This window comes from Solanum verrucosum, unplaced genomic scaffold (assembly GCF_900185275.1).
Source record: "Solanum verrucosum unplaced genomic scaffold, falcon-dt-bn FXZP01000202.1, whole genome shotgun sequence".
In the NCBI taxonomy this organism is placed as follows: domain Eukaryota; kingdom Viridiplantae; phylum Streptophyta; class Magnoliopsida; order Solanales; family Solanaceae; genus Solanum; species Solanum verrucosum.
The window spans coordinates 203,114-228,679 of record NW_026020248.1 but is presented as its reverse complement, the minus strand read 5'-3'; the positions used below and the strand labels follow the sequence as shown (position 1 = coordinate 228,679).

The 25,566-nt window shown below is 36.7% G+C and overlaps 1 pseudogene; it reads right to left on the bottom strand.

The window, feature by feature from the left end:
- Positions 1-3,473: 3,473 nt before the first annotated feature.
- LOC125833046 (putative wall-associated receptor kinase-like 16) lies at positions 3,474-25,025 on the bottom strand (annotated as a pseudogene).
- Positions 25,026-25,566: the final 541 nt, after the last annotated feature.

Below are 25,566 nucleotides of genomic sequence, written 5' to 3'. Positions count from 1 at the left end.
CAGTTCTAAGGGGTATAAATTTCTCTTAACATATTTATAAGGATGGTTAGCATACTTAGATTCAACGTAGACTTGACAATTTGATTTATTGCACTCAAAGTTAGGCAAAACATTTAAGTTAATCAGTTTTTGCAGGGTTTTGTTATTGGTATGTCCCTAACGTTCATGCCATAAATTTTTTGACTCAAGCAAGTAAGAAGAAGCGGAATCCTTATTCATATAGACTACAAATACATTGAGTTTGAAGAGGCCCTTAGTAAGGTAACCTTTTCCTACATACATCTTATTCTTTCTTACTACAACTTTATCTTAAACAAATAAACATTTGTATCCGTTCTTGGTATAAACTGTTATAGACACTAAGTTCTTTCGCAGTTCCGGAACATACAAGACCCTATTCAAAGTCACCACCTTGCCTGAGATCATCTTTAAGTAGATCTTGCATGTTCCTTTAACCTTTGCAGTAGCATAGTTCACCATAAACAACTTCTCGTCTACTGGGGCAGGAGTATATGATGCAAATATTCTTTGTTGGCACACACATGACACGAGGCACCAAAATCTATTAACCATTATCTTGGGTATACAACCAAGTTGCATTCTGAAAGCATTGCAAATAGATCGTCCATCTTTTCTTTGGATTCAGCCAAATTTGCTTGATCGTTCTTCTTGTCTTTCTTAGGACCCTGCCGTTCAGTAGCCCTATAACCACGTTTTCCACAATTGAAGTAGTTTCCATTGAACTTCTTCTTAGGAAGATTTCTCTTCGGTCCAGATGCTTTCTTTCTTTTCCTTGATTTTATGGGATCTTCTTCAACAATATTTACTCCAGATATTGCTGAATTATCACGTGACCTCTTTTCTGCGGTCTTGTTATCCTCTTTGATTCTTAGCCTTACCATGAGATCTTCAACATTCATCTCATTGCATTTATGTTTCAAGTAGTTTTTGAATTCCTTCCACAATGGAGGTAACTTCTCAATAATGGCCGCCACTTGAAAAACATCATTCACAATCAATCTTAAATTAATGATTATGTGAGTATTAAGAATAAACTTAATATTTTAAATATAGGTATTATATAAACTTATACCTTCGGCAAGGACGCCATGGATTATGACCTGCAGCTCTTGAAATTATGTGATAACAGTCTTAGTGTCTACAATCTTATCGTCGAAAAACTTTGCCACGATGAACTTCTTTATTATGGCATCCTCTGTTTCGTACTTGTTTTCCAAAGCTTCCCACAGTCCTTTTGAGATCTTCAAATTACTATATACATTGTACATATCATCTTGTTGGCCACTCAGAATATAGTTTTTACACAAAAAAATCTGAATGCTTCCATGCTTATATTACCAAGATTCATTCTTCTTCAGGAGTTTCATCTGACAAAAAAAGATCGTTCTCACTAATGAACCTCTGTAGACTCAACGTAGTCAAATAAAAGAAAATCTTCTGTTGCCATCTCTTGAAGTCGACTCCAGAAAACTTTTGCATGTTTTTCAGCCAGTGCAAGGGCAGCACGCTTACAATAAAGAAGAAATCTTTGTACAACATGTTTCTAATTTAAGATGAAGTTTTTATGTTCTTCTAATCGTTAATCGAACAAATTTTAAAATTCAAATAGAGTAGTAAACCAGAAGGGTTTTAATCTCGAGAAACCTCAAATACAGAAACAAATATTAAAATTTTTAAGTTTTTTATCTCCTGTATTAATGTTAGTAAGAAGAGAAACAAAAAGATGAAATTGATAGAAAATAAATAATCTGAGTCCATAGAACCCACTGTGTATCCTTAATAAATTTAATCTCCTCTAGTACCTGAGGTTGTAGATTAATTCCTCCCAAGGTAAAACAGATTAACTATTAAAGAAGTTAGTGGTACCTTAAACTTTAATAATTTCAGAGAACTCAAAAAACAACAACGAGAGAGCACACAGACTCAGTCAATCGACAATTTGATTTGTAAGAAATTGTATGCAGAAGAGAGAAATTGTTTAGTGTTTGAAAAATGAGAGATATCTCTCTATTTATAGCCAACTGCAGCAAGAAATGCGTTCATTCGGACAAGGGTGTGAATTCATCTATTCAGACATGTCTTTCCTGAACCTTTGTGTCTTTTGGGAGAACAAGTGTTTGTTCAGAAGGAACAAGTCCCTTTTGAGAGACTTTGCTGTTACGCAAATTTTTAAACAATTCCGTTACACAAAATTAATTAATTATCATTCTGAATTAACTTTAAAGAAAAAAGAAATTACTAAATGATATTGATTAAATAAATTTGCTTAAAAAATTATCAATCAATCACATCTTTTGTCAAAGCCAACACCAAAGCCGAAGCCGAGGCCGAGCGATGATGACGGCGTGAGGGGGCACCTTCTTCTTAACTCTTTAAGAGCTAAAGGAAGTGTTTCCTAATATAAGGACAACCTTTTTCCTTTCTTCTACCAATATGGGAGAAATAACTTCTCATTTTCAAAGACTTTTTATTTTTCTTCCAAATTGGTTCCCCACATTTCCCAATTTCTCATTTATTCTTATTTCCTATTCACATCTTTATAAAATCCAACATAAAGTATTGACCGTGACTATAAAAATTCCATCTAGGGGCATTTACATCTTCATTTAGATCTATGTCATATAGCTCTTCAATTTTCCCCATGAGATATTTTTTTCACCATCGCGAGTCATAGATCGTCAATGATTAAGTTAAATCTAAATACAACACAGGGAAATTAAGAAACATCGAAACATCGAAACACATGTAAAACACATAAATGACATAACATGTAGCCATAAGAATATTTCGATAATTAGTTTGAGGGGAAGTGTAGAAACCCTTTCCATAGGTATCCCCTTTGTATCCTATGTAGAAGGAGGCTGAAGAGTGAGTGATTCAAATTAATGTCTTTACAAGATCTTATAAGTAGAGTAAAATTTTCCTTAATAAATATCATATTTTATTTTATTAATGTGGTAAATGGTTATCCTATTCCCGATGCTCTTTGATTTCAACCGGCGCATTTATCATTCTTGAATCCATATACGTAATAATTTTGGATTTTATTGAGAGTAGAACATGGTGACAGTTGAGCTGGTGAAGCATGGTGAATCCGTGCATGATCCCATATATATAACCAGTGTGTTAGATAACTAGTTCTTTTGTTGTTAGATAGATAAAGAAATCTAGTTTTACCAACTTTTTGAACTAAATTAAGTATAAACCAATTTATCTAAAATATACTGAAATAGTCTAAAAAAAAACATCTCACATAAAATGAGAAAAAAATACATTAAAAAAGGTAACATAAGATTGAATTTGACTCAAATGTAAATAAAAATTCACTGAGGAAAGTACGAATTAGAAGGAAGAAAATTACATAAAAAATTCAAAGAGGTTAATCAAATAGCCCATCTATTTTGAATGAATGGGCTATTTGTGTTAGAAGTACTGCCCAAACTATATTGTCCTTAAAAGTTGCTGCTATTTGTATTGGAATTTGAACTATATTGTCCAAAGATATTGTCGATGCCTGTATTATAGTTAATTAAAATTGTATAGAGATCTGATAATTCATCTTTGTTCTCTTCATGTCCATTAGCCCAAGAGTTATTTTTTGTTAGCTTTCTCAAATTTCCATGTTCCATTGCTACTTCTTTAATCTAGGCCTATCATCACCATGCAAACTAAGGCAACTCTTCACTAGTTTAGCCCCTTTTTTGGAGTTGCTCAAGTCTTCCTCTCTTACCACTATGCGCTTAAGAATTTGAAACAGTTGATTCTTTCTCATGGATAAAATAAAATACTTTGCCAAATTCTTGTCCATGTCATTTCTGTCCCTCAAATAGGTTTCATACCTATCAAAAGTTTTGCAAGAACTACTCCAAAACTACAAACATTACTTTTCTCTGTCAATTGACTTGTGCAATAATATTTAGGATCTAGGTATCCTTGTGTCCCTTGAATCATTGTAGCAAGATGTGTTTGATCAATAGGTATTTGTAACATCCGACAATTTAAAATGAATATGAAGAAGCTTGAAATTGGAAGTAGTCATATTTGGAAAAAAATTCAGAATCTGGAAATTCGGCCAAGTGTGGAAATCAGTGAGTTTTTGGCCAACTTTGAGCAGTCATAACTCCTAGCTCAGGATGATCCAGGAGTTGATCCAGTTATGTTTGGAAAGCCCTTGGAACGATCTTTCCAACGCCACCAAGTTTGCTCGATTCCGAGTTTGTATAAGCGAGTTATGCCCTTTGAAAGTTGGGCAGTTGGCAGGGAGTCCGTCCGGAAATTTAAGGGCATTTTGGTCTTTTCACAAATCATTTCTTTTGAGGTTATATTGTTGTGTTAGTCTGATTGTGGATCATTTTTGTTCCATTTTAAAAGAGTAAGAGTTAGGGTTCTTGAGTGAAGAAGAGAAGAAGAGAGAAAGAAGAGAGAAGAAGAAGAAGAAGTGGGAGCTAGGGTTGTGGATGCAAGACGTTTTCTTCATCAAATTTCTTGGGGAATCTTAGTAAAGGTATGGGAGTTCTTTATCTAGGGCAAGCTATCACCCTAGAGCCAATTTCAAATGGTTTTCAACTTTTCCAAAGTTTGTGAAAAAGCCTAATTTCTACTCAAACTCATGGGTTCTTGCATGAAACGATTTCAAATGATAAGTTATGATATTATTGATGTTTATTTGATGTTTTAAGATGAAAAACTCCATGAATCCTTGTATTCTACAAAACCCCAAAATGTGTTTATGAAGTGGGTCTATTTCTATAAATTCAAAGTTGATGGAATTATGTGTAAAGTGAATTGTATTGATATCTCTTGTGTTGTTTAATGTTTATTCATGATTAATTGTTGATAATGGGTGAATTAAGGGTGGTAAGCCTTATGAGTGAAGTATTGGTGATTGCTTGGATTTTTGGTGATTTTGGCTATGACTTTGAATTATGGTAAGAAAGCTTGAACTTTCTTTATTGAATTAATTGTTGTTGGTAGGTTGAATCCACCTTTGGTGGAAGTGTATATCTTGTTCTTGTGTGGTATTATTGTGAATTGTAGCCATGAAGGCATTGGGGAAGTTGTTGCATAATGTTGGAATATTGTATTATTGTGAATTGAGGCCATGAAGGGCATTATATGAGTGTTATTGTATTGTTATATTATTATATATGAATGAGGCTATATGTAAAGTCCTATGTGAAGCTATATGTGAAGGTATGATGTGAATGAGTTTTATGTGAAGCTATATGTGAAGGTATGATGTGAATGAGTTTTATGTGAAGCTATATGTGAAGGTATGATGTGAATGAGTTTTATGTGATCTTGTGATGATCCTATGTAAAGTGGATAGCATTGTGAGTTAAAGTATGATTTCTCATGATGTATATATGAAATGATGTTGGATTATGAAGTATCCTTAAATGAAAATGTTGTGACTTGGTTGGTAGACTAAAGTGTCCCTCCTTGTTACTTAAAGTCTTGAATGCATGAATGTGTGAAATGGGCAGAACTAAGAAATGGTGCCCTTTCTATAAATGCTAAAAGAGGAATTCTAGGCCAAGACTTGAATCGGCAAAACTAAGAAATGGTGCCCTTTCATAAGTCTAGCTTTCCTAAGTAAATGTAAAACCATGAAATCGGTAGACCTAATGGTGGTAGCCCTTCTCATGTGTGAAATGATGAACCTTGGATCGGCAGGCTTAAGGCACCCTTAATGAAAAATCGGTAGGCCTAAGGCACCCTTCCAGGGGGATTTAATGAGCTAGCCTTATGAACCTTGATTGGCCATGACTAAGAAATGGGGCCTTTCTTGGGAAGAGGTACTATGAGTTGGTTGAACTAGAAAATGAACCTTCTCTAAGTACATATGTGATTGAATACTCTATGGGAAACAAGGCTAGCACCGAGTGGATGTGGTTAGGAAGGTGGCCTAGTTGAGTATGAGATTAGACACAATGAACTTCCTTGGACATCCCCTAAACCATGTGCCTACATGGGTTGCTTACTAGTTCTACCTTTGGCAAGTAGAACAACCTCCACGGAGTAGGATAGACTCTGGATTCCATACCTAGCTAGTATGGTCTATGTCGGTTATGCCTATTCCCATCATGTGGGATGTGCACTCTAGTTATTGGATAGGTTCTACAACGTGTAGGTAGTAGTATGGGATGCTATCTACACATGGCACGAGTAGGCTTTGAAGATACTAAAGTGAGTTCCCTAAGTCTAACGACTATTATGTGAAAGTCCCCTTATGTGCTTGAATGTCTCCAAAAATGGTTTCTTAGAGAATGTTGGTCTATTGATGTTATGTTGTAAAGGAAATGTCCTTATCTAAGGTAATCTTGAGGAACACTTAAGCGTGCTTGAAGAGGTTGTATGGGCGGTCACTTCTTGTCTTACTCAAGTGTGTCTTAAGGTTATATTAGGTAGAGGTCCTATGGTAATGAAATGGCATGTGTTCCTTTAAAGTTAAGCATGGGTTGTATATGAATATATGTTGAGTATGTATACGGTTGACTATGGTTTTATATGTGAACATTGACTTAGTATGTTATATTGTAATGGTAAATTTCCTTATCTATGGTAACCCTTAGGAACACTTAGGTGTATATGAAGAGATTGTATGGGCGGTCACTTCATGTTTCACTTAAGTGTGACTTTGGGTAACTTGAGATAGAGGTCAAGAAATGATGAAAAGGCTTACTTGTCAATTATGTTCATGTGTTGTACATTGGTACTAGTTGTGCATGATGGCTTATGATATAAAGCATGATAAGTGGTAAGTTCACATTTGGTGGCCTTAGGATGATGCTTTAGTGTGGATGGTGGTATGGGACGCTATCCATACATTGCACAAAGTGTTGTCGAAGGGTTATTTGAGGTGGATGGTTTAAGGTGAAGGAATGGGTTATGTGTGGCGTATGTGCTAAAATGGTTAATGACTTGTATGTTGGTTATGGTTGGATATTGTGACTCTTATACTTGTATTTTTTTCATGAAGTTTTACCAAACGGCATAAAAGCATGTTTCTCCAATAAACATCCCTTTTAGCATGTTTTTGCATGGCTTCCATACTTAGTACTTAATTGTGCTAATCCCTTTCTTTCCCTTTTTGACTAAAGTGTAGGGATTTGGAGATGGTGATATGTCATGGCTATTTGATAGGTTTCTAAGTGTTGAAGATGAAGACTTGGTGAGTCCTCATATATTCGAGGACAATACCCCATATGTTCTTTTATGTCTTTTTAGTATTGTTTAAGTTGTGTATGGGATTGGTCCCGAATTTTGTACTCTAAAGTATTAGATGGTTTTGAGACATCATGTATAAAGTCTAGAAAGTCTTCCTCTTGCTATTGTTTTTTTTTAATGAAATGTTTTCTTGGTAAAAAAAGTTTTTAATTCCTTATGGCTTCGAGGTCTATGCGATGAATGAATGCTAAGAGACTTGTATTAGACCTCTTCGAGGTCGAGTACGCCGGTTACGACTAGGGGGTGATCCCGGGTCGTGACAGTATTAACCTTGAAGCTCCAAACTCTGCCATTGTCGTGGTGTAAACATAATATAAAAAAAATATTGAAAGACATGACATCTTTGTGAATTATAGGAATTTAAGCAGAAGAATGAAAGTAAGCAAGTGCACATGTTGTCTCACTAGCAACTCTTAGCCGATTTTGCTAAGGTAACCAAGGTGCTCTATATTAATTTTGGATATGCTCATAAAGAGTTCTGTGAGAAATGTATTCATAGACAAGTAAAGGAACTTTGGATTCCAATCGATATCAAAAGAGTTTCAACACGTTTCTATTGTTAGCTCGAGTAAGAATAAATACCTCATTGATGAACTGTCCAATATGTTCCTTGTCCATAAGCGTAGATTTCTTAATACAAACTATGCGGTTATCAGGTAGAATACCTTCGTAAAAAATTCCATTTCAACTACGACTAAGGATTCTTTCACTAGCACACTTCTTTGAAGCCTTCTTATCTCCACGACTGTAAAAAAATTTGTTGCTTCCACACTACCCTCATTAGAAGAAATTCCTTGTTTCAATAGCAAACCACCATTTTGTTGGAAGAATTTCTCGCGAAGTTTAATTACTTTTCTTTTCATGATACTAAATAGAGCCATGTTGTCCCAACCACTAGAGATACAAAACGAACACTCGTAGTTGTGTTTATTGAACAAATTTTGTGGGAATTGAAAATCTAATAAATCGAATGAACATGATTGTAATTTTATTTTTCACTTCAAGAAATGTATTCAAGATTTATTATTAGCATGTATAAGCCATGACTTTTTAATATAAAGTATGCATGAAATTTATCCATATGTGAGAAGAGAAAAATTCAAGTTTAAATTATAAGAAACTTACCAATAAAAATATCGATCCATGGGAACTCAGAGTTTGAGTTTGGTGCAATACTGCCACGGCCATTCTCTCTGCGATCACCAATATCCTTTTGGACAGGAACAATTATAACTCCCTGGTGTGTTTGTGCAATTTTGTTCACATGTATTGGTATTTTGATATGAAAATTCATCAATATCTTGCATTCAAAACAGAGAAATTAATACTACAATATAATAAAAATAACTTTTAGCGGTATTAAATATGAACATTAACAAAGAGTGTTAAAATCTTTACCGATATTAGTTAATTGTTATTTGATCCAACATCACTGAAGGCTTTAGGGGACATGTACAAAGAGTGCTAATTGCCTATAAAAGAACATATTAATTAAGCTATTTTCAGTAATAAATTGTCGCTAAAGATCATTTTTGGTATAGTACCTGATGCTTTTCATGTTACATTTAATATATGTCTAATGTATGAAAATGAAATAATCCCCCCGTCCCATATTTGTTGATCGTTTTCCTTTCTACACGTATATTAATATATTATAAATAAGTAATTTTACTAATTCACCCCTTAAAAAACTTTTTGGAATTTTGCAAATAAATATGAACACTTTCAAAAAGAATTAATTGCAAGGGTAATATAAAATTTAGGAATGTGGACAACTAACATGGGAAAACTAGTTTTAGTAAGATGATCAACCAATATAGGACGAAGGGAGTAGTGTTAAGCATGTCATGTTAAAAGTTTGAATTAAAATATTTTTTTTTGAAATGAAGAGAGAGAAGTGCTATATACCTCCTGGACTTGTAACTCTTTATTCAGCGAACACCTTAAATATATCAAGGTTAAATACTCCCCTCCCTTGAACTTGATTTTTAATATACGACTGCACCCTTACCGTCCAAAGACATCAATCGTGTATACACACGCTATCCACCATCGAAGCATGGCCTACTTGATGTCCATGTAGATAAATATTTACCTGACCCTTTTTAATATCAAAATCCAAATAGATATTTACTCGACCCTATATCTATAAAAGCCCTTATTCAATGAAGTCAAATCATCTGTATATTTCGAACGTTTCTTGTTGAAGCTTGGGTAAAGATTTGGGTGAAGATTTTCAATTTCTCTTCTCGAAGCTTTGTGTGAATTCTTCTAACTTTTCTCTTTTCCTAAAATATCTGCGTAATAAAGTCAAACCTCAAAGCTTTTGGTGAAGTAGTGAAGCTTTTGCTCTGATCATAACTGTAATAGTGAGTTTTCTTCGATGAAGGATGAAATTCTTTCCAAGTAATTGATTATATTCTAAGAAATCTATTTTTTGTTCTTTCTCTTGTTTATATAGTATTTTTTTTGTTTTCTAGATAGGGTTTTATCATGTATTTCTTTTACGATTCTGTTTAAGGTTTTGCTTTGGGGTATAGTTATCACACTAATGATTATGTTTCACTTATTGACTGTATTATTTTGAAATTATTCATCTTATTAATGCATTAATATTAAGGTTTATTGTAATTGTTTTGAAAAAATTATGATTTTTAATAAAATCCTTATTTTGTGGTTTTAATTATACAATAATTTTTTGCTTGTTGATGGGATTCTTATAAATTGCAGTAAATGAAGCATCAAAGTAGTCTTAACCGTCTATAGTAGCTTGCTAACCCGACAAAACTGTGAACTATAGTGAGAGAAGTAGCCCTAGCCCAACTATGAATTGCCTCAATCTTCGTCGAATCCACCATAATGCAATTCTTGGACACTACGTTCCCAAAGAACTCTACCGACTCACGACAATACTCACATTTAGTGAATTTGGTATAAAGATGTTCCTCTCTTAAGGTCTGGAGTACAATCCTTATATTTTGATCATGCTACTCCGTACTCCATAAGTTGACCAAGATGTCGTTGATAAAAACAGTTTGAAATGAGTCTAAATAAGGTCCGAACATGTTGTTCATCAACTCCATAAATGTTGTTGGGGAATCAGTCAACCCAAAAGACATGATTAAGAACTCGTAGTTAGCAAACCGAGTCATAAAGGCAGTTTTAGGGATGTCCTCCACCCTAATCCTCAACTAGTGGTAGCCCAATCCCAAGTCAATATTAGAAAACACCACTGCACCTTGAAGCTAGTCAAATAAATCATCAACCCATGGCAAAAGATACTTGTTCTTGATGTTCACCTTATTCAACTGCTTGTTGTTAATGCACAATCGCAAGGTGCCATCCTTCTTCTTCACCAATAGGACAAGAGAACCACAAAGAGATATACTTGGTCGGATGAACCCCTTTCCCAAGAGGTCCTAGAGCTACTCCTTATGCTTCCTCAACTATGTTGTGGCCATTCGACAAGGTGTAATAGAAACTGGCTATGTACCCAGCTCAACATCAATTCCAAAATCAATATCATGGTCAGGATGAAGACCAGGTAGATCGGAAGGAATACCATAAGAAAAATCTCTAACTAGTGGAACAGACTAAAGGGGAAGAGTATCGACATTAGTATCACAGACATAATCAATATCATGGATAGAAAGGAGATCTGTAACACCCTGGAAACTAGTAGGCTAAACTAGAGCTTGATGTGAGGGATTGAGTCAAACATATAACTTCCTGTACTTAAAATGAAGGGTTTTGGGTTAGAACGTCAAGGTACGACTCCTCAAGGACCAACCAAGGGTCCTTGAAGAGGATCCTAGAATCTGCCCCAAAAACACTCCAGCTACAAAGGGAATCACGCCCCGTGGTTGAGGGGTCGTGGGTCAGGATCCTAGAATAGTGTCTCACAACCCAAGAGTACCCCCTAGATGTGATACGACGTACAAAACTCCGAAAAGCCTCATATCATATTATAACATATGATAATATAAAATGGTACGAAAAATTAAAATCGTTTATCCATACAATCGAAGTCTTTTATAAAAGCAAACGGAAATCTAACATGTCTCGATTAGCCATCTAATACAATCTTTGAATCAACAATAGGGTCACAACCCTTCAATATAATTTGAAACATTAAATGACTAAGAAAGAAACTACTAATGACTCATACGTCCTCGAATGTTGAGGAATTACCACAAGCTAGGAGAATAGTCGATCCAAGCTTGAATCCAAAAGAAGATCACCTTAAGAACCGGAACCTACACTTTGTGAAAAATGTAGAAAATATGGGTTAGTACAAAAATGCACTAAGTATGATAGCCATGCACAAAATCCTTGAAAACATGCTAAAAGCGACATTTTTGTTGAAAAGTATGCATTTACCAAGTTTGTGAATCATCATGTACTTTTTGTGTAAAACACAAGTCATAAGAATGTTCATCAACTACGACCCAGGGGTACCCCCTAGACGTAACATGACATACAAGACTCCAAAAAGACTCATACAAGACTCATAGCTTATCATGACCATAAGATAATAGAAAAGTACGGAAAATTTAAACACTTTTAACCATATAATCGAAGTCATTTTCATAAAAATAAGCGGAAGTATTTACTACTCTTTGTCTCAAACCATCTAATACAACTTTAGAATAAAACTCTTGGGATACAACCCATACAACAGTCTCAACATGAAAATAAAAGACATAAAAAAACTAGTGGATTTTGTCCTCGAAGCTATGAGGACTCACCAAAATCCTCAACTCCTTGCAACTTCTAGAAACCTATCTCTATGAGTAGAACTCAATCTCCAAACCCTACATTTGATTAGAATGTAGGCAAAGTATGCATTAGTACAAAATGTACTAAATATGTTAGCTACCATAATCATAAGAGCATAAGACAAGGGTTAGTCAATATAAGACAGAATCCAAAATCATATGAAATACTTCATGAAACATAAACTATAAGCATAAGAGACAATATCATAATAATAGGCAAAGTCTCCAACATAAGCATCATATAAGCATTATTTGACTCTTAGTCATCTATACCGTAATAGAGCTACTCTCAAGTAACCTAAAAACATACATGCGCAATGCATGAATAGCATCCCATAATACCACCTAAGCCAAGTATCCCTTTTTGGTCATCTTAATGATAGTCTATATACATGGTCAAGTCTTAAGCTTCTCTACCTTAAGGGCACCATACTCCTAAGTAACCTCAAAGTACACCAATGCATTGACGGCATTCCATACTACCCTTCACACTAAGCATAATCTTGAAGTCATCCTAGTCATATTTACCCTCCTTTTGTCTCATTATTAGCTTACTTCATATAGACAAGGGAGTCTCTCACCTTTAGTCACTACTAACAAGGAAGACAACTATAACACAATCCTATCTCAAGATACATCACTCACACGAACACATTCTTGAATGACCTTAAGTCATACTTGTGCAATGCATGGATAGCATCCCATAATACTATTCATGCTAAGTACCACTTTTAGGTCCACATACTAATGCTTCTTGGTTTGGAACCTAGTTCCTCTCTTAAGCTTTAGAACACTATGAGGTACTCTCTTAAGCACATCTTAGTTCATTATTAGGTTGAACCCTATGAAATACTTCTTTTAGAATGTCTAGGTTCATTATTAACATGGACTCTATGAGATACTACCCTTAAGCATGTCTAAGTCCATTTAAACTCTTGAACACTATGAGGTACTTCATTAAGTAAGTCTTAGCTTAATTATGCTTTAGAACACTATGAGATGCTTCTTCAAGCATGTCTTAGTTCATTGGATATGGAGATTGCTACTAGAAACCTTAACTCAACTATGTGAAGGCTTCCATCTCATGAGACCTAACTTTAGGAAAACCCACACTCTACTACGTAAGAGTTCCCCCTTTAACTTGGATAGTCCTCACATCAACTAGGTGTGGTTCTCCTCTCTACTTGGAGCTCGGACCCTATCTTTTGTGACACTCTATCTCATTGTCAATATCCACTTGGAGCCAAGCATACACCCCCAAGATTTACTATTAAGCCTTGCTTAATAATCAAGTCTCATGGAAGGATGTCCTTGACTATCAATCCATGTTCAAGTAATTCTATCACTTTATACTTTCAAGCATTTATAAGGTAGGTTCGGTGAGTATAGGCCTTTCACCACAATTCTACTTATTAGACTTCTAATCCTCACCTTAGCTTTACTCTGAAAGCCCTAGTGATTCTACATTCTTGACTACAAGCCTTACTCTCAAAGCTCAAAACCATCAATTACCCCTAGATTCTAAGGCATTCTAATCACATTCTTTATTATTAAGTGATTCTAGTCATGATTCATCATAAGGTTCAACTTCTATGTTCTACAAGTCAAGATCCATCATACATAATAAGGTCTAGTTCAATTCATCATTGTATGTTCCTAACCTTGAAAAATTACTACACATGACATTGATTTTAGAAGATCAATTATAATTCTTCAATTTCACCTTTCATGGCATAAACCCACAACATATCAAATTCATCACATAAACTAGGGTTAACCATAGAAATCACATAAATTCATCATAATATCATAATTCAATGCTAATTCATTCATAATTAGGTGTCCACTAGATTAGAATCATACCTAAACACTACCCACAATGTAGGAAGACACTCTAACTAGAATTGGGTTTTGACATCACAATTGGTGGAAAACCTAGGGGGCTCTATGGGTGGAAGAACCCATAGATAATTAAGCTAACATACCTTGATTCAAAGCCTAGAAAAAGCTTGAAAAGATGGAGGAATTTCGACCTAGGTTGCTGCCCTTCTTCTTTTTCTTCTTCTTCACTTCTAGAGAGAATTATTTGGGTTCTTTGAAGAATGAATTAATTGACTTAGTTTAGGGGTCTATTAGGCTTATATAGGTGGTTTAATAACTAACTAACCGACCTCCCTTATCCCCTAACTAATTACTAATTAACCCCCAAACCCCAAACTTAAAACTAAAAACTAAAATTTCTGCCCCATTTGTGAGACCCCCCACCCACAGAACGTGGGTGGGTCCACGAACCGTACTGCAGCTTCGTATGTTAGGTACCGTGGCTAAAATTTGCAGGCCAACTCTACCTTGACCCAAGACCCCAACCCACGGGCACTGGGTCCATCTACGTCCAGTAGATGACTTTGTAGGTGGCCTGTTTTTTTGACAGCTTTTGGGGTTATTTTGAGGTCCTCCTCAAGGACCCCTTGGGTGGTCCTTGCGGGGTCGTACCTTGATGCCCTAACCCTAAAACCCTCATTCTAAGTACGGGAATAATTTTTATGATTTAAACCCTCTCATCAAAATTTAAAACTCTTACGAAAAGCTCTAGAACTCTCTAGTTTAGTTCACTAGTTTTCAGGGCGTAACAATATCTCCCCCTTGGGATCATTCGTCCTCGATTAACAATTCTAAACACTTCTTAAGGTCACCACTCTAAACTAGCACCCCATCATGCATGCAACATATCTAAATGCACACAACCAAGCAAGAAAACTTCAATTCAAAACTAAACATATTCAATGCAACACAAGGGAATAGGAACTACATCTACCAACCCAAATGCATGAAATTCTATAAATACTCATTTTCAAGGAAGAATTCAAATCTCCTAACTAAAACATGCTCAATACACACTCATGGAGCTTAAATGCAATTTACTCTCAAAAAGCATTTATTCAAGGAGGAATCTTTCAACTCCAAACTAAGGCATGCTAATTAATTCATCTCATGAAGTATATATGCAATTCTACTCAAATGCACTACAACATGAGGCAAAACCATGCATATAGGTCATTTCTATCAAGGCCTAAGCATTTTCATGAACATGCACATAAGGAAATCATGGCAACACAACCAGACATGACTCCAACACATAACACAATGAAGAAGAACTAATCATCTCAAGCTAGAATAGGAATAAAAGGAAAAGGATGAGGACATCGGGACATCTCATTCGCACTTGGCCTCTCAAGTAGCACTCTTAACCAAATTCCCTACTAAAGAACACTCCTTACCACTTCATGGAACAACTTCCTTGTTCTTCTATTTCTTAACTTGCCGGTCTAAGATCCCCACCAGTATTTCTAACTTAGAGAGGTTCTCATTAAGCACTCTAGCTCACAAGACACCTTAATCACACCATTCAAGATCTCATATGAGCCTACAACACCGGGACTAAACTTCCCAAACTCAGTACACCTCTCAAGGCGAGAATATCAAGCCAACCTAAATCATGAATATCAAGAACATTCAATGACCTTGCTATCTGAGCACACCATCTCCCCCTTGGGAGTAAGCCTATACGAACTCTTCTAAGAATCACTTCTTTCAATTCTAAGGTCGGAACAAGTCATCACTAAGATTTTACATCCATCACACAAGATGATTCTAAACCATGGTAAATTACACTTTTACCCTTCTTAGAGTAGTCTACTCACTCAACCCATCTAGGAATTACTTAAACACCCTATTCAACCAATCTATCAACATACCTTATAACTCATCATGACTAAGTCGGGTTCTATCATCTACTAAACGTTTCCATAATGCAACCTATTCATACTAAAGACAACATCACAATCTATCATCTCAAATCTATCAAGTCACAAAGCCATAATTGGCATCACAACTAACCTTTACTCCCTCGCTCTTTGTAGCATAAGCCCTTCGAGTAGCCATATCCTAAAGACCATTAGATAAGGAATATGAGAGAGACCTTATAAAGTTAAACTCTATGGCACAACTTAGAGAATGAAGAAGTGAGATTTCCTAAGCATTCAATAGCCTCCTATTCATAAATGTGGTGAGCTTCACATTTATGAACAAGACTCTACTAGACGTGGTTTGAGACACCCTAAGAGCATCCCAAAACCTTGTGCTCTGATACCATGTTTGTTACGACCCAGGGGTACCCCCTAGACGTAACACGACGTACAAGACTCTGAAAAGCCTCATACAAGCCTCATAGCATATCATGAACATAAGATAATAGAAAAGTAAGGAAAATTTACAAACTTTTAACCATACAATCGAAGTCATATTCGTAAAAACAAGTGGAAGTCTTTACTAGTCTTTGTCTCAAACCATCTAATACAACTTAAGAATAAAACTCTTAGGATACAGCCCATACAATAGCCTCAACATGAAAATAAAAGACATAAAGGAACTAGTGGATTTTGTCCTCAAAGATATGAGGACTCACCAACATCTTCAACTCCTTGCAGCTTCTATAAGCCTATCTCCAAGAGTAAAACTCAATCTCCAAACCCTACATTTGATTAGAATGTAGGCAAAGTATGTGTTAGTACAAAATGTACTAAATATGTTATCTAGCATAATCTTAAGAGCATAAGACAAGGGTTAGTCATAATAAGACATAATCCAAAATCATGTGAAATACTTCATGAAACATAAACTATAAGCATAAGAGACAATATCATAATAATAAGCAAAGTCTCCAACATAAGCATCATATAAGCATTATTTTACTCTTAGTCATATATATCGTAATAGAGCTACTCTCAAGTAACCTAAAAGCATACATGTACAATGCATGAATAACATCCCATAATACCACCCAAGCCAAGTATCCCTTTTTGGTCATCTTAATCATAGTCTATATACATGGTCAAGTCTTAAGATTCTCGACCATAAGGGCATCATACTCCTAAGTAACCTCAAAGCACACTTGTGCAATGCATGAAAGGCATCCCATATGTCATGACCAAAGGGTATACCCTAGGTGTAACATGGCCTGCTTGACCCCGAAGGGGTCTCATAGAAGCCCTTAGCACATCATAACATAAGATAATAGAAAAGTATGGAAATTTTAAAAACTTTTATCCATATAATCAAAACATTTTCATAAAGCAAGGGGAAGTCTTTACTACACTTTTGTCTCAAACCATATATTAAACTCTTGAATAAAACTCTGGGGACGCAGCCCATAGAAAAAGTCTAAAATATAAAGAAATGACATAAAGGAAATAATATGTTTGTCCTCGAAGCTATGAGGACACACCAAATCTTCAACTCTTCTTTCTCCTTAGAAACCTAGCATCCAAAGGAACTCAATCTCTGAAACCCTACATTTGATTAGAATGAAGGCAAAGTATGCGTTAGTATAAAATGTACCAAGTATGATAGCTAGCATAACATCAGAAAAGCATCTCAAAATGGTTAGTCAACATTGTACAAAAGCATAAGAGATAATAACATAGTCATAGCATAACCTCCAACATAATAATCATATAATCACAAGTCAACATAATACATAGTTAATGAACATAGGAGAACAATCATGTTCATAGCATAGTCTTTACTTAGACCTTCATACTAACATTATTCAACCCTTAGTCAATCATATTATAAGAGAACTACTTCACAATCCACCTCAAAGCATACTTGGGTAATGCATGAATGACATCCCAAAATACCATCCAAACTAGGTACCCCTTTTGGTCATTCTTCGGCATAGTCCACATTCATAGTCAAGACTTAGGTTTTTATATCATAAGAGAACTATACTCCCAAGTGACCTCAAAGCACCCTTGTGCAATGCATGAAAGGCATCCCATAATACCATTCACATTAAGCATAATCTTGAAGTCAACATAGTCATACTTACCTCATTTGGTCTCATTCTGTAGCTTACTTCATATAAATAAGGGAACTACCATCCTTAGTCAGTCATATCATGAAAGGCAACTATAGCACAATCCTTTCTCAAGATACTTCACTCAAAAGAACTCTTTCTTGAATGACCGTAAGTCATACTTGTGCAATGCATGAATAGTATCCCATAATACTATTCATGCTAAGTACTACTTTTAGGTCCTCATACTAATACTTCTTGTTTTGGAACCTAGTTCCTCTCTTTAACTTTAGAACACTATGAGGTACTCTCTTAAGTAGGTCTTAGTTTATTATTATATTGAACCCTATGAGATACTACTTTTAGCATGTCTAGGTTCATCACTAACATGGACCTATGAGATACTACCTTAAGCATGCTTAAGTCCATTTATATTCTTGAACACTATGAGGTACTTCATTAAGTAAGTCTTAGTTCAATTATGCTTTAGAACACTATGAGATGCTTCTTTAAGCATGTCTTAGTTCATTGGATATGGAGATTGCTACTAGAAACCTTAACTCAACTATGTGAAGGCTTCCATCTCATGAGACCTAAATTTGGGAAAACCCACACTCTACTATGTAAGAGTTCCCCCTTTAACTTGGATAGTCCTCACATCAACTAGGTGTGGTTTTCCTTTCAACTTAGAGCGCGGAACCTCTCTTGTGTGAAACTCCATCTCATTGTCAATATCCACTGGGGGTCAAGCATACACCCCAACATTTCACTATTAACCCTTTCTTAACATTCATGTCTCATGGAAAGATGTCTTTGACAACCAATCCACATTCAAGTGATTCTATCACTTTATACTTTCAAGCATTCATAAGGTAGGTTAGGTGAGTATAGGCCTTTCACCATAATTCTACCTATTAAACTTCTATGCATCACATTGGCTCTACTCTCAAAGCCCTAGTGATTCAACATTCATGACTACAAACCTTACTCTTAAAGCTTTAATTCATTCTATCCTTATTCATATCTAGATTACAAGACGATCAAGTCATAAGCTTCATCTTAAGAAATTCTCATCACATTCCTCATTATCAAGAGATTCTAGTCATAAGTCATCATGTAAGTTCAATCTCATGCATTACCAAGCAAGACCCATCACATTTACATTATTCTAAATTAATTCATGTATATAGATATCTAGTCTTAGAAAATAACTAGTCAAAGTATTATTTATAGAAGATCACCTTGACCTTCAATTTCACCTTCCATGGCAATAACCCACATAATTCAACTTAATCAATTAGACTAGGGTAATCATCGAAATCACATAAATTCATCATAATATCATGAATCAACACTAAATTAATCATAAATAAGTATTATCCAACCAATTGGAATCATACCCAATTAAACCCACACATTGGAAGAAACCCCAACTTAGATTGGGGTTCTTCTTCACAAATTCTAGGAAATTCTAGGGGAATCTATGGGTGGAAGAACCCATATATGAATAACCTAAACATACCTTAATTTAAATCCCTACACAAGATTCCAACAGTGGAGTCTTTGTTCTTTACCTTAGCTTCAAGCTCTACATTCTTCTTCAAGACTTGGGTTTTCTAGAGAGAGAAATATTTGAGTGGAGAGTATTTTGGGGTTTTGATTTGGGTCATGTGATGAAGTAAGTTAAATGGGTGCTTAAAAGGTTAAAATATCTTATATAGGGGTTTTAAGACTAGGTAAAATAACCCCACCCAAAAACTTACACCTTTGGAATTTCTCATTAACTCCCCCACTTGTCAGCCTACTACCTAAGCCTCACGAGAGGCACCACAGGTCGTGGTCCTCACCACAGACCGTGGTCCTGCTCGTGGTCTTGGGAAAATTAGCTAGGACACTTGGCTTGGCCCCTGAACATTCCATGGCATGACCACGAGACTTCCCACGAGCCGTGGTCAAGACTACTAACCATGAAGTGGCTCATTGTTCATGGTCCAATGACTTGTCCTCAAAGAATTGCCTCCAAACGCCTAAGGGACCTTCACGAAGCCTCCCATGAACCATGGTCAAGACCACTGGTCGTGATGATGGCCGTGAAAATTGGGGCTGTGCTTGACTTAAAGTGCCTTACATTCCCTCTTTGTAAGGCATCTTCATGAGCCTTCCCACGAACCGTGGTCAAGACCACTGGTTGTGAAGTGGCTCGTGAAGCTAAGCCACTTTGAGGCAGACCTTAGGGAGCTACTGACTTGGCCTCACGAACCACACCACGAGCGGTGGTCCACACCACTGGCCGTGGTGGTGGTCGTGGACTTGAGGTAGTGTGCACCAAGCTTGGGGCAGCTTTGGCCCTTGGATTAGGCTTTGCCCCTTTGCTTTGGCACTTGCCCTTGCACCCTCAATAGAAACTTAAATGGTCTTCTAAACTACGGTGTGTAACACGTGCCTTGACGTTTAACCCCTAAACCCCTCATTCTTAAGTATGGGAAGTCTCATCTACGACTCTAATCCACATACATCACACTCTAGAACCCTAGCTTGAGGCTCTAGTCTGGTCTACTAGTTTCCGGGGTATTACAATATCTCCCCCTTGGGAACATTCATCCTCTAATGACATTTCTAAAAACTTCTTAAGGAAATGGACTCTAGACTAGCTTGCCATCATGCATGAAACATATCTAATGCACATAAACACAGAGGAAAACTTCAACTCCCACTACACATACTCAATGCAACACAAGGAAGTAGGAGCTTCATCAAACAACCCATTTTTGCCCCAAATCTAATAAATTATCATATTCATAGGAGGAACTACCTTTTCCGAACAAAATTATGCTCAACATACACTCTTGGAGCTCATATGCAATTTACTCTCAAAAAGCACTCATTTAAGGAGGAATCTCTCAACTTCAAACTAAGGCATGCTCATATAATCGTCTCATGAAGTCTATATGAAACTTATGCAAAGCACTACAACATGAGGTAAAACAATGCATATAAGTCATTTCTATCCAGATCTAAGCTTTTTCATGAACATGCATATAAGGAAATCATGGAAACACATAGACAAACAATGACCTTACTAGCTAGGCACACTATTTCCCCCTTGGGAGTAAGCCAATACCAAATTCTTCTAAACATCCTCTACCACATGAAAGCAACTATGAGGCTTATACATACTAAAGACAACATAAAGGTCTATCATATCAAAAAGTCATAGAAGACAAGCAACACCGGAATCTAGATAAAGCATGAAGCACATACCGGTAGTAACATAAGGAGATCACTCTTGATCATTCTTAGCTTGGAGGTTATAGAACCTATTCTTCTTTTGAGCACTCTTATCCGGACCACTAGATGCAACTTTCTTATCCTCCCTTCCCTTAGCCTTAAGAATCGAGCAATCTCTCATTTTGTGCCCATCTTTTCAACACCCATAGCAACCATCCATGCCGGCTAGACACTTACCATAATGACTCCTCCCACACTTGGAGCAAGTAGACTTGGGAAATGGAGACCCACTACCCTTTTCTTGGTCAAACCTAGGGGTGTTAGAAGAATCTTGACCGGAATACCTTTGTTTAGTCCTAGGCCTACTTTGTCCAATGGACTTAGCATTAGAAAAGTTCCCACCATCGGTTCTAGCTCTCTTTACCTCCCTATTCATTTTCTTGAGCTTTTTATCCTCAATTTGTTCGGCATGAACCATAAGACTTGAAATGTTCATACTAGGGAAAAGCATTGCCGGATGACACTTATTCTCTACCAAGTCGGACACTCACATCACAAATTTATTCATTATAGCCCTTGAGTCCGCCACTAGAGTTGCAGCATACTTGGATAGTTGGGTGAACTTAAAAGCATACTCCTTCACACTCATACCTCCTTGACGAAGGTTAATGAATTCTTGCATCATTCGTTCCCTCAATTCTAGGGAAAAGAACCTATCTAGGAATGCTTCTTTGAACCCTTCCCACTCTATTGGGCTTGCTTCTACCGGCCTATTATCTTTCCATTGTTCATACCATATTTGTGCTATATCTCTCAATTGATAAGCGCCTAGCTCCACTTTCTCTACCGAAGTCAATCCCATGATAGCAAGTACCTTATACACCTCATCTATAAAACCTTGAGGATCTTCCTCCACCTTGGAGCCATAAAACTCTGGAGGGTTCATCCTAATAAACTCTCTCGCCCTCAAAGCAACCATCCCCTTACTGGGTTTGCCGGAGCTACCACCTCCCTATTGGCTTGGGCCGTCATGGCTTGGGCTAACATTATAAAGGTCGACCTAATCTCCTTATTAGACATATTCGGAGGATCAATTGGAGCTTGAGGAGGAGCTTGATGTGGCACTTGGAGAGGAACCCCTTGCTCCTCATTGCCTTCTTCTTCTCTCCTAGCTTTTGCCCTTGTATTAGCCATACCCTGAAAATCAATGGGCACGGATTAGAAAAAAGGGCCTATTAAACCAAGCTCTATGGCACGACTTAGAGAATGAAGAAGTGAGATTTCCTAAACATCCAATAGCCTCCTATTCATAAATGTGGCGCGCTTCACATTTATAAACAAGACTCTACTAGATGTGGTTTGAGACAATCTTAGAACCATTCTAAACCTTGTACTCTGATACCAAGTTTGTCACGACCCATGGGTATACCATAGGTGTAGCATGGTGTACTTAACTCCGAAGGGTTCTCATACAAGCTCTTAGCACATCATAACATAAGATAATAGAAAAGTACAGAAATTTTAAAAAACTTTTATCCATACAATCGAAACATTTTCATAAACCAAGCAGAAGTCTTTACTACACTTTTGTCTCAAACCATCTATTAAAGTCTTGAATATAACTCTTGGGACGCAGCCCATACAAAAAGTCTAAAACATAAAGAAATGACAAAAAAGAAATAATAGGTTTGTCCTCGAAGCTATGAGGACACACCAAATCTTCAACTCTTCTTTCTCCTTACAAACCTAACCTCCAAAGGAACTGAATCTCCAAAACCCTACATTTGATTAGAATGTAGGTAAAGTATGCACTAGTACAAAATGTACCAAGTATGATAGCTAGCACAACATCATAAGAGAATCTCAAAATGGTTAGTCAACATAGGACAAAAGTATAAGAGATAATAACTTAGTCATAGAATAACCTCCAACATAAGCATCATATAATCACAAGTAAACATAATACATAGTTAATGAGCATAGGAGATAAATCATGTTCATAGCATATTGTTTACTTAGACCTTCATACTAACATTCTTCAACCCTTAGCCTATCATATTATAAGAGAACTACTTCACAAGCCACCTCAAAGCATACTTGTGCAATGCATGAACGGCATCCCATAATACCATCCAAACTAAGTACCCCTTTTGGTCATTCTTGGGCATAGTCCACATTTATAGTCGAGACTTAGGTTTTTATATCTTAAGAGCACTATACTCCCAAGTAACCTCAAAGCACACTTGTGCAATGCATGAAAGGCATCCCATAATACCATTTAATAAACCAATAATAACCGTCCATTAATTCAACTGACTATTTAAAGAATTTACCAAACCACCCTCAACTTGGCAGAGACTTTGACAACAAACAGGTGCCATCCACGAAACTCTTACCTACGAATCGTGGGTGGGGTCACGCCCCGTACTATCACTTCTTGGTTTGTGACTGAAACATGGTTTTGGGGAACTTGACCTATGGAGGCCGTCCACGGAGCGTGGATGGACCTATGGGGTGTAGGTCCCCATCTGTGGGTCATCTCAAAATTACAGCTTTTTGGTTTCTTGGGGTCTTGGGGGTTAGGCTTTAGGGTCCTCCTCAAGGACCCCTAGGGTGGTCCTTGAGTAGTATTACTTTGACGTTTAAATCCTAAACCACTCAACATAAGCTCAGGATATCATTCTACCACATGAAACCCCATTACAACTCAAACACACAATTGTTAGGATCTGGTTTCACCTATTCATTTTACGGGTCATTACATTATCCCCCACTTGGGTACATTCATCCTCGAATGACACTGTAAACACATTAAGGGATTAACGACTCCAGAATAGCAGCCCATCATGCATGCAATATTATAAACAATGCACAAAACTAGAAGGAAACATCAACTCCACATCAATAAGCTCAATGCAAAACAAGAAAGTAGGAACTACATCTACAAACTCATTATGCATCATAACTTCAACATTTCTCATTTCATTGGAGGAATTACCTTCTCCAACTCAAATCATGCTCATCATAACATCATTAAGCACATTATGCAATTACTCCTAAAAGCACATTTCGGCATGTTCAATAATCAACCTCTTGAAGCATGTAGACAACTCATACTAGATGCACATCAACATGAGGAACATAAATCATAAAAACACATTTTCTTTTTTAAGCATAAATTCATCAAGAACATGCATAACATAAGGAGATCATGGAAACACATAATCATACATGACCCCAAACTATGAAACAAGCTACAAGGAACTCTTGGTCTCAAGCTTGAATAAGAATAAAAGGAAAGAGATAAGGGTATTGGAACTCTCAACAACCTTACTATTCAAAATACTATCCCCCACTTAGGAGTAAGCCCAACTAAGGCTGACATGAAAAAAACACAAGAACCTTAACAAGACATTCGCAACTATAAGGAACTATCACATACCAGTGCCTTCATCCGGATGAGCTCCTTTGTCCTTGTTAGCTTGAAGCACATAGAAACGATAAGTCTTCGGAGCATTAAGATCCGGGTCATCAAGAGAAGCTTTCTTAGAATCTCTTCTTTTTGCTGAGAGTGTTGGGAAATCTCTCATCTTATGACCTTTCTTTCCACATCCAAAGTACCCATCTGTGTCGGCAAGACACTTACCCAAATGTTGCTTCCCACACTTGGCACATATAGATCTTTCAAAAGAAGAACCACTTCCTTTTCCTCCTTGGGAATTAGGGTTAGACACCCTATCATTGTTTACCATTGGGGAATCTTGGTTGTAGAACCTCTTTTTGGACCTTAGTTGATCTTGTTCATTGGGCCTAGCTATTTTTGCCTCCTTATTCATTTTCTTAAGTTTCGTCTCCTTAATTTGTTGAGCATATACAATGAGCCTTGATATATCCATGTCGTGATGGAGCATTGCCGTACATAGTTATTCCTCAACCAAACCAGACACTCCCATCACAAACTTATTCATTCTAGCCCTCGAGTTTGACACTAAGGTTGGAGCATATTTTGATAGTTGGGTGAACTTAAGAGAATACTCCTTCACACTCATACCCTCTTGACGAAGGTTCATGAACTCTACCAAAAAAATTTCCCTCAACTGTAAGGGGAAAAACCTATCAAGAAATGCTTCTTTGAACACCTCCCAATTTATAGGACCCGCTCCCCTTGGCCTCTCACCCTTCTATTGTTCATACCAAATTTGAGCTATATCTTTTAGTTGTTAGGCGGCTAGCTCCGCCTTCTGCTCCGAAGACACCCCCATATCACTAAGTATCTTGCAAACCTCATCAACAAACCTTTGGGGATCCTCTTCCACTTTGGAACCTAGAAACTCAGGGGGGTTCATCTTAGAAATATCCCTCAATATCGAAGCCATAGTACTCTCATTAGTATTCACTCGAGGCCCCACATCCCTATTAATTTGGGCCGTCATAGCTTGGGCTAAGGTTCGA